The sequence below is a fragment of the Chelonoidis abingdonii genome, chromosome 1, assembly GCF_003597395.2.
Source record: "Chelonoidis abingdonii isolate Lonesome George chromosome 1, CheloAbing_2.0, whole genome shotgun sequence".
Lineage (NCBI taxonomy): Eukaryota > Metazoa > Chordata > Testudines > Testudinidae > Chelonoidis > Chelonoidis abingdonii.
The window spans coordinates 302,606,307-302,614,615 of NC_133769.1; the positions used below are offsets into that span (position 1 = coordinate 302,606,307).

General features: G+C 41.7%; 1 long non-coding RNA gene across 1 annotated transcript; it reads right to left on the minus strand.

Moving 5' to 3' along the window:
* Positions 1-6,594: 6,594 nt before the first annotated feature.
* Positions 6,595-7,197, minus strand: LOC142046335 (uncharacterized). The gene is made up of 2 exons (XR_012655245.1): positions 6,975-7,197; positions 6,595-6,915 (listed from the first exon to the last, which is right to left on the minus strand). It is a non-coding gene; the product is annotated as an uncharacterized LOC142046335 (long non-coding RNA).
* Between the last annotated feature and the right edge of the window lie 1,112 nt (positions 7,198-8,309).

The window sequence follows — 8,309 nt, forward strand, 5'->3', positions numbered from 1 at the left end:
TGTCAAAGTTAGATTCAGGACTCACAATTTGTCAGACCACTCTGTTTATTAGCGCAGCGCTCCGCCAATAACATTCAGAATATGTGAGTGCCATGCAAGGCCTCAACAGTCTTATTTATACAGCTAAAAGAGCAGGAGTTAGACAAAAGAACAAAGAAGTGAAAAGACAGGAAAAACAACCAGTGACACAGCATGCATATTCTACTTCCTTACTGATTGGTATCGATCTAAGGCTAATACTTTCCCAATTGCCCTTAAACGGTGCAATTGTTCTATACTAATGTCTGTGTTCCTGGCACCTGGATAGCAACATTCCTGAAACTTTTCTTAAAGGTGCAGACAACATTTCTTTAATTCTTTCTATTCTTACAATATAATTCATTCTACTTTCACACAGCTTACTTTCACCTCTGAGTGGAGCATAATACTGTATCCACTTGCTTTACAAAAGCAAATTCAGTAAAAAAGTGTTTCTAAACTTCTTGTGATCCTCTTATAAAGATTCTCCATATCATTATTAATTCTTATTATTATGTTAATATGTTGTTGTTCTTCAAGATCCCTGAATCTACATCACACTTTTGTTCATGTAGTTAAAACTGAGCCGTGAGGTAATGTATCTAGAACTGCAAGCTGTGTTTGAGTCACTATGAGTAAGAAATAGTGAATATTCTAGGAGCTCTACAATAGGATAGGGTCTAGGTGCGTTTATCAATCTTGCAAATACTACATATGGATTTTAAACCAGAGATTTTGAGTTGAGTTCAGCTCCTGCACATCCCTAACTACTCCAGAAGGGATGGTTAGTTACAGAGGTGAAGAATTTGCAATTGCACACATATAAGCATACTGGTACAAACTAACAAATTATGTTCTTGACAAATTAGACATACAAAACATCTGGAATGGAAGTGATAGATACTCATATATGAAAGAACTATCATCACCTTCCTTGGCAGAGACTTCTCTATTTAGATAATGGTGTTGACATAACAGACTTCTCTAAGGCACTTTACTTGGTACCACAAGACATTTTGATTAAAATATTATAACCAGGAGTGGCTCCAGGCACAAGCACACCAAGCGCATGCCTGGGCCTGGTCGCCGTGAGGGCGGCAGGCAAGTTGCCTTTGGCGGCATGCCTGCGGAGGATCGGCTGGTCCTGCGGCTTCGGTGGACCTCCTGCAGGCATGCCTCCAAATCCACGGTACCAGGGACCTTCCGCAGGAAAGCCGCGGAAGGCAGCCTCCCTGCCGTGTTTGGGGCGGCAAAATACCTAGAGCTACCCCTGACTAGAACTATATAAAATTACCATGTCACACATTAAATGGATCCAAAACTAGCTAACTAATAGGACTCAAAATGTAATCCTGAATGGAGAATTGTCACCAAGCAGATGTGTTTTAAGAGAGGTCCTGCAGGAAACAGTTTTGGCCCTAGTCCTATTTAACATTTTTATCAACGATCAGGAAGAAAACAAAATCATCACTGGAAATTTACAGATAATACAAAAATTGGGAGAGCTGTAACTAATGAAGAGGACAGGTCACTGTTTCAGAATTGTCAGGATCACTTGGTAAAATGGGCACAAGCAAACAGTATATGTTTTAATATAACTAAATGTAAATGTGTACATCTAGGAACAAAGAACGTCGGCCATACTTACAGTGACAAGAGAAAAGTGACAGTGGAAATGGATGCATGGGGCTAAGTGTTTAGTCTCTCAGTGATACCTATATAAAATATAAAATGATGTTTTTCTTACTTCCAGTCGCCCAGATTCATCTCTGATCATCAAAGTGAGTTCTTTCATTATCACCAGTTCTACCTGGCAAATTTTGCTCTTAGTGAAAGCTGTGCAACCCCTCTTGTTTTCAAATTAAGCTCTCAGTAACACCTCTATAAGCCAATGGCAGAAAGTGGGTTTACACAGGTGACACTGAATGGAAGCTAGCTGATGACGCATAGTAAAAGCACTGACTCTCTCAGCTGAGTTGGCTCACCAGGGCTAAAAGGAGTAAAAAGCAGTAACACCTTTTGTCACTAACGTGAACATTTATGATTCTGAATGCACACAGGGAACAGACTTGTTGAATATGCAGCTACCACTTTCTACACCAGAACTACCCATGAGCAGAAAATTGAAATATTGGGTTATATTATTTTAAAAGTGGCTTTCAGCTGGCCTAGTTACAAGATTTTGCCCCACTATGTGGAGTGAGATGTGATTGCAGATCTGGCCCTGAATATTCTCTTCTGTGAGGGAGGAAACTTTACTGTGTATCAGGGACATGACCAGGATGTGAGCAGTTGGATCTAATGGTCGGAGCCTTGGGGATAATCAGGCCTAAAGGTTAGAGCAGAGTCAAGGATCACCACCAGAAGACACCTGGAAGTGTAGTCGAGAGCAGGTCAGAGCCAGGAAGCAGAGGCTGAATGCCATAGCCAATGGGTGAGATGGACATATGGTCAGGAAGCAAAGCCAGGATCACAGCCAGGAATGTTAAGATATAAAAAGGCAGAGGCTGAAGCAGGCATGAGAGCAAGTGGGGCAAGAGCCCAAGGCAGGTGCAGAAAGCAGGACCAAACATGGAAGCATGGAACCATGCAAGCATGGAATGTGTTGAGCAGTCCGTGAGCTCTGTCTGTTTCTGAGTTAAGTAGTAGCATGCCCTCAATCAATCCGTAAGTGAAATCAATCAGTAAACCCCTGCTAGGATCAGCTGTTTCCAATGTGTTTTTATGAGACTGGCCCTACTGCAGCTGGCTCTCTGACACTGTGATGTGGTAACAAGTGCCATCCCTGGAGTATCAGTCTTGGATTGGGCCTGTTAACTCCAAATAGGCTTGGAATCCAGGAACAAGCAGACCCAAAGCCTGCAGATGAGACCTATGGAGCAGGAGACTGTCCACTCTCCTCACTAATAGCACATCTCGCTTCCTTACTATGCTGCTATTGGGTTCTCTACCATGAATGTGCATTCCTATCCCATGGTGAATCCCATGCATTAACATCTACAACAATTTAATGTCATCTTCATTCCCTTTCCCACGGAATGATGCTGAGTACAGCAATGCTTCTTGGCTCTGTCTGCACCCCAACCAGTTTCTTTCTCAAACACAATGTTCATACAGAGGGGTTTACACCATATGCATGATGTGGCTAAACATTTACAAAGCCAGCATTCTCCTCCATGTATCCTTCAAATATAGTAATGAATATAAATCCGAAGTTTGGAAAATGATAAGGGAAGCAAAGGAACGCAAGGAGAAATCTATGACCAGGAGATTAAGAACAATAAGAAGATTTTTTTCTTTTTCCCTGGGAAGCAGGGATTCTGAAAAGATCTGGGGTTGTGGTGGATAAGCAGCTGAACATGAACTCTCACTGTGACACAATGGCCAAAAGAGCTAATGAGATCCTGGAATGCATAAACGGGAATCTAGAATAGAAATAAAAAGGTTATTTTTCTTTTCTGCTTGGCATTGGTGTGTCTGCTTCTGGAATACAAGGTCCAATTGTGGTGCCCACAATTCAAGAAGGAAGTTGATAAATTGGAGAGGGGTCAGAGAAGAGCCATGAGGTTTACTAAAGGATTAGAAAACATGCCTTACGTTGATAAACTCATGAGCTTTATATATTTATTTTAACAAAGAAAAGATTAAAGGATGACTTTATTACAGACTATAAGTATCTACATAGGAAACAAATATTTAACAATGGGCTCTTCAATCTAGCAGAGAACGATATGATATGATCCAATGGCTGGAAGCTGAAACTAGACAAATTCAGACTGATAATAAGGCATATTTTTTTTAACTGTGAAAGAATTAACCATTGGAATAATTTGCCAAGGGTTGTAGAGGCGTATCTATCACTGACAGCTTCTAAATCAAGATTGGATGATTTTCTGGGGAGTTCTACAGTACATGTTATATGGGAGTTCGGACTAGATGATCGCAGTAGACCCTTTTGGCCTTTGAATCTATGAATGCGGAAGACCTTTGGATTAAGAGAAAAGGTCAGAAGCACAATTACTGTTCACTAGCCAAGCATAAAATTATTATTATGAAACCTCTTATTACATAGCAAAGAAGTTAAAAACACAATTAATCAGCAACATACTCTAATTATTAAACCTGAGAAAACATATACAATATATTTTAGGTAAATCAGCATTGATTTTAGTATCTAGTGATCTCCCTAAAGCATCTATTCCCAGAAAATAGGAAAAGAGAACTCAAAGCAAATATTTAATTTAGTTCCTTTACCTTCTACCTATTTGTAAGTACATTCTTCAAGATTTTGTTCACAATAACTAATTAAAAAAAAAAAGGAAATGGCATCCTTCTTTTGAGATGACTTCATTAATTGAGAAGAGAAATAGGTCAATGGATCACTCTTAACTAGAAAGATTTTAAATCTTGTAATGGGATTGTAAAACTGTGATCCTCATACATTCTGCATATCTAGAATCTTGACCCTTTTCTTATTGGCTTATGCAGGAATATGAGTAGGGATATATACGTTTCTGCAGTAAAGAATGAAGGTAGTTCCAAGCTAATTTGTCCTATGTTATTTGAATACCACGAAATCAAGAGGCTCAAACTTTCCTTTTCACATAACATAGATCAGTGTTTCTCAAACTGGGGTTGCTGCTTGTGTAGGAAAGGCCCCTGGAGGGCCGGGCTGGTTTGTTTACCTGCCCCATCCGCAGGTCTGACCAATCTGCGGTTAGCTACTCCAGGCCAATGGGAGCTGCTGGAAGAGGTGCAGGCCGAACGACTTACTGGCCGCCACTTCCAGCAGTCCCCATTGGCCTGCAGCGGTAAACGGGGCCAATGGGAGCCGCAATCAGCTGGACAGGGTGGTAAACAAATCAGCCCTGACTGCCAGGGGCTTTCCCTACACAAGTGGCAACCCCAGTTTGAGAAACAGATAAAATAGACTGCTACTATGAAGGTGAATTAATCCCTTATCTGGAAGCCTAAATTTGGCCTCCGGGACCTCTTTCCTAACTTTCCTTATGTCATTGGTACCTACATGTACCATGACCACCTGCTTTTCGCCAGCACTGCCTATAAGTTCTGTCTAGATGTCTTGGAAGATCTGCAACCTTTACACCAGACAAACAGTTCACTATGCAGTTCTCCCCATTGTCAGAAGCCAGGCGATCTATATTTCTAATGATTTAATCCTGTATTACAATTATCTGTCTCTTCCCAATAACTGGTATCCCCAAGAAAGGAATCCTCACTGCAAGAGGATACCATGACATCATCTAGAAGAAGGGTCCCAACTACAGGATTATTTCCCTCAGCTCCAATTTAATCTACATCCCCGAAACTTTCATCCTCGCCAACGGTACAGAGGCTTTCAGACTGGAAGTGTCCCAGAAAGTATCATCTGTGACTGCTTTGTCTCCCTTAGTTTCTCCAGTTCAGCCACTCTGGTCTCAAGAGCCCATACTCAGCCTCAGAGGACCATGAGCTCCTTACACTGAACACATGCCACATGCCCACAAGGCAGGTAATCATACATGCTGCATGCAGTGCAATAAACTAGATAGTTCTCACTCTGCTGATGGACTTCTGACTGTATTTTTTTACTCTTGCAGCTTTTTGTGGGGGGGGAGAGGAATATTGTTTGTTTTGGGGGGTATGGTTATTGACCTAAGTTTAGAGAATGTTAGGTGTATTGGCTTTCACGCTTCTTGTCTCAACTCCCTTGCAAATTTCCCATGTGTCTCCTGTTCACTAGCTCAGGTTTTATTTGTTGTCATTACTACCATTAATTTTGCTTTCCTCTGCATTTTCTGGTTCTTTATAGAAAAGGAAGCGGAAGTACTAAAATACTATAAGAAAAACTGTTTTCACTCTATTTCTAGTCCATCTGGAACCAGGAAGAAAATCTGCTCTCATAAGCTTTCCAGACCCAATTTTTGCAGACCTCAGGGATTCAAAGTTCAGATAAGCCTGCAAAGATTTGTGTACTTATCAGAATTGAACCAAACTTCTGAACCTTTTAAAGTTTGCCCATTACTAACTGCCATTACTTTTGAGTACCCATATTACATATTCACATATAAGCAAGCGGGTATCACTCAGGTCTTGGTTTAAATGTACTGTAACTGTTATAACAAAATCAATAACTCTTTTGAAAACGTCAAACCAGTTAGCAGCACAGGTCTTGTAGGTAGAGTATGCTAAAAGCATAAGTCAACTATAAATTAAATGCTGAACTCAGGTCATAGAAAGAAAGAAAAAATATACTCGCACACACAGGAGCAAATGCAATTTAATTTAGGGAGGTGGATAAATTAGTAGGATCCCAAACGATCACTCCTTTCAAAGCAAGTAGATGTTAATAAACAAAATCCAGCTTTTTTAAAGAGATAAAATATATGTGTAACCCTTCTGGCCCTCTGAGTTGGCAGCAACAAGGGCCGGGTTCAGTATCCAGGGGTTCCATTTCAATTACACAATGCCAAACCAGCTCAAGCCCCCACCCAGTGACCTGGGAAAATCTTACACACACCCCTAGGTGTCTCAAAGAGGCAATGCTTCCCCTTTCGCAAGCACAGAGTCTCGGTGTAGCAGAAAAGGTTTAATTACATGAGATAAACAACAAGCACTAAATTGGGAAAATACCTCAACTAGAGTTCCTAGACCAAACCGTGAGCAAAGACCCACCCCAGGAAATTGGGCTGTGTCCTTTTCCCTGGGCTCTTGAGTCCAGCAACCCCCCAAATCAACCACAGTCCCAAAAGTCCCACAATCCAAAAGTCTCTGTCCTGGGTCAGTGCAGGTCCAAAGTTCCAGAGTCTATCTGCAGAGGTCCCTCCCCCCAGCCTGGGTAGAAAGAGGCACCTTACGTGGTCCGGGGCCAACTGCCCTGCCTCTCTGTGGGTTCTGCTTCCACCTTCTCCACGAACTGCTCCGCTTTACCAGCCTCTCCACTCTGATCCTCCAACCATCCTCACAAACTGCTCCGCTCCACCAGCTGCTCTGCTCCACCAGCTGTCCCGTGAGCTGCTCCAGTTGTCCCTGCAAACTGCCCGGCTCTGCTCGCTCTGTGTACCGCTCCACCCGTCCCACAGCTACTCCGCTCTGCCAGCCGCTCTGCTCCACCAGCTGTCCCGTGATCCACTCCAGCCGTCCCCACAAACTGCTCCACTCCACCAGCTGCTCTGTTCCGCAGTAATAAGCACTTCAGTGTCCCCAACTATTAGCAACAGCACTCATGCTCTCAGCTCAGAATTCAGCTCTTTAGTGATTTCAACTCTTAGTGATCTCAGCTCACTAGTAGGGTAAAGCCCCAGTAAATAAGTGCACAATTTAGCCCAAAGTGAGTCAGCTCAGTAACTGTATCATAGATCTTAATGAGGATAAAAAAACTCATCGACATTCCACCTAGGAAAGAGAGGAGGAAGTGGAATGGTGCCTCTGTGAGGAGAACTGCATACCAACCAAGGCACAGATACCTGTCCCCAGCCTCTTCATCATGGGTTTTGGAACCCATGTCCCTTGTCTAGCAAGTACCACTCAACTGAGGTTGAGTCATTTCTGTCACAAACCAGTCCCACAGCTCGGCAGCCTGGGATGGGGTAGGTGTGCCTATGCAAATACACTCTCTGAAATTCTTTCTACCAGATGTCAGGGTAGAGCTCATCCTGACTCTGCTTACATATGAAAATATACACTGGTTAATTGATAAAAAGCAATTCATAAATTTCTTGAGAGCCTGCAGCAATTAATAGCAGCAAGCTCACTATCATACTTTTTTTTACCAAACTTTTCAACAGCTGACCTTGTGACTAGAAATGGATCATGCAAGGAGGTTCTCTTGAAGGAAGTAGTGGAATATTAAAATGATATTTAAAGGACTAGTCCAAAAGCCTAACAATTACAATCTAACAACTTTGGAGATACACTGATTCAGACCCTGGGCCAAGTATCTCATTCTCTGGTTAGGAAGATCCTGTGCAAATCTTTCAAGTAAATGTACTTCTCTCTTGGAAATTAAGCACAGGAGACAACTGTAATTGCTCAGACAATAAGACAGGTTCAGGTTTAAAATAAGGGTGAGTTAAGACTCCTTTTACTTTGATCTCAGTCCAGGTTGATGTAGGGGATAGGCCTCCAAACTGATGCAAAATGATTATTAATAAAATTATAATAATTTAGATTTTATGTTATTATAAACCTATCTTTGCCTTTTCTGAATTTTAGGAAATATTTGTCATTATTTGAATACATATGATGACTGGAGAATAATAGATTACATGCTTATATTTTCATTGCTTATT